Below are 2,373 nucleotides of genomic sequence, written 5' to 3'. Positions count from 1 at the left end.
GTGCAAATTTCTATTCCAATTAGTCAACTTAATGCTCATATCTTGTTTCTTCTTTATATCAATTTTTTCTCATGTAGAACACAAGTAATAATAACTCAGATGATGCTTATATTGTATATTGTATTATTATTTGTATTGGCATCATGTTTTTTTTTTTAACGATTGATGTATAGACATCAATTTACTTTCATGTATATACTATTTTTAACCAATGATCTAGAATTACATGAAAACATAGTCAAGTTCAATAAATTACATTAAATTAAGACTATATATTAAAAAGAATTGAACTTAGTTCACAAAAGATGTCCTCTGATGCACTTTGATGGTTAGAAATACAACACCAATTCTGCATTAGATACCTTCAATCCCTCCATTGATATTGTTGTAGCTGAAACACCAAAACCATAAGCAAAACATCATAAACCCCACCTGTCAACAAGTAGATATATACATTTTCAACATGTTACATAATCTTGAGTTAAGTGAACAAGGTTTCGTAACACATCAGGAAGAGTCAGAAACGTAATGTTAGGGAAAGGGTAAGGGCTATCTAAAATTGGAATCTGACTTATTATCATTTAGATCAGACAAAAACAGAGAAGATCAACTTCACACAACTATGGGAACATATGGAATCATCTATAATCCAACAACCAACCAATTACGAAGATTGATCTAACACAACTTAACCAGGTAACTACTTTCTGCATTGAGTATTTTAGGCTAAATTCATGCCTCATCTGAATAGCAAAATGAAAGCAAGGGCAAAATCATCCATAATTCCCCACCACAATATATTAGAAAAAAAAAAAAAAAAAAAACAAGAGCAACAGGAAGCTAGAACAATAAAAAAAAGTTTGTAGAATTTGATTAAAAGTCAAGACGTAGGTCATGAAATCCTAGTGGGTAATAACTCTATGGCACCAACTATGAATATAGCTAGATGCAAGGTCCACACCAAATACCCTTGACAAGATTCTGATTCCAGGTTCTAAATATAATTACCATTTATGGGATTGTTTAGCTTGATTTTTTTTATGTAATTCCACTCAATTACAAACATGTGTACAGCTGAGTTGAAGTTTTGTCTTGTGTGTAGCTAGGAGGGTAACGTTGGAAAATTTGTTCAATGTCTTCACTCTGCAGACATGAAACACATCGTCAGTAAAACAGTATATCTATATTCTAAACTTTATCATATCAAGATATGCCAAAACAAAATACGATTATCATAAAAAAATATTGATTTTTTAATCTAACATAGGAGAAAAAGATATAACATTATCACCAAATAATATATGAATTTTAAAACTTAACAGATCATGAAACAAAATCTTAACAGATAATGATAAAATCCTTTTGAATAAATAATTTATCACTGATTGCTGGGATTACTTTAGCTGTTTATTGAATTTATTCGACCATTAACGCATAGAGAAACCCAACCGGAGACAACAAAATGCAACTAAGTGTTTAATCCTCCATTAACACACGCAGAAAATCTAAGTCAAGGAAGATAAAAGCTGCTTGGTATGTACCTCTTAATTTAATTAAGTGCTTACTTTCAATTGATTTACACTTCTTTACACAAGTTTATTGTTTATTCATGCACACTGAATGCCAAGAGACACCATACGGATGTGATAGCAAGTGAAATCTACAACACATATTTCTTTACAAATCAGTATCTAGTTTACTCTTATTAGATGTGCCCTTTTCTGTAATTCCACTCGTTTTTTATTAAATCAGTTGCATACAAGCATCATAATATATATACAATTAACTTTAAAGTGACCTGATTTATGCTACTTTGAGTTGGAATCAAGAACATGAACAAAATAGGGACTAACCTGATGCTATGTTGATGATTTAGATATGGAAATCTCGTCACCTGTATAGGCTTCTTATTTTTTTCCTTCTTAGAAATTATCTCTCTTCTTTGTGAATGAATTGGTGCTTGCTTATATGGGAAAAATTCGTCCTTAATTATATAAGGAGGAATGAAAAAACGCATATACACAAATATATACAAAGTCAATAGTGTAGATGATCTTGGATTTTTGGCGGGAAATTAATTGATGTAATCCCGCCTTAATGTAAATGGAAAGTAATATGTAATTGTTTATTGAATATATAATATAAGTATTAGCTATTTTTTTTTATTTTTTTTTTTAACTTTGTTGATGTTGTTAATTTATGACTGGTAATAGTGCGTGGTTATTTATTTTGAGTTTGATTATAAGTTAGCAAACAAATTTCATTATATATATATATATATATATATATATATATATATATATATATATATATATATATATATATATATCCGTTGTTCTAAATGCATTGTTATTATATGCTTCATGTAATTTC

The 2,373-nt window shown here is 29.1% G+C and overlaps 1 long non-coding RNA gene across 2 annotated transcripts; it reads right to left on the bottom strand.

Annotated features, from left to right (window-relative positions):
• Positions 1-201: 201 nt before the first annotated feature.
• LOC145070435 (uncharacterized) lies at positions 202-1,996 on the bottom strand. 2 transcript variants are annotated; one of them, XR_013689947.1, is made up of 3 exons: positions 1,854-1,996; positions 1,009-1,143; positions 202-432 (listed from the first exon to the last, which is right to left on the bottom strand). It is a non-coding gene; the product is annotated as an uncharacterized LOC145070435 (long non-coding RNA). The 2 variants fall into 2 exon arrangements; XR_013689949.1 differs by having other exon boundaries at positions 202-391.
• Between the last annotated feature and the right edge of the window lie 377 nt (positions 1,997-2,373).

The sequence above is a fragment of the Lactuca serriola genome, chromosome 1, assembly GCF_051521515.1.
Source record: "Lactuca serriola cultivar US96UC23 chromosome 1, Lser_US96UC23_V15, whole genome shotgun sequence".
Classification (NCBI taxonomy): domain Eukaryota; kingdom Viridiplantae; phylum Streptophyta; class Magnoliopsida; order Asterales; family Asteraceae; genus Lactuca; species Lactuca serriola.
Note: the sequence above shows the minus strand (reverse complement) of the source record. Positions and strands in the feature narration are given on the sequence as shown.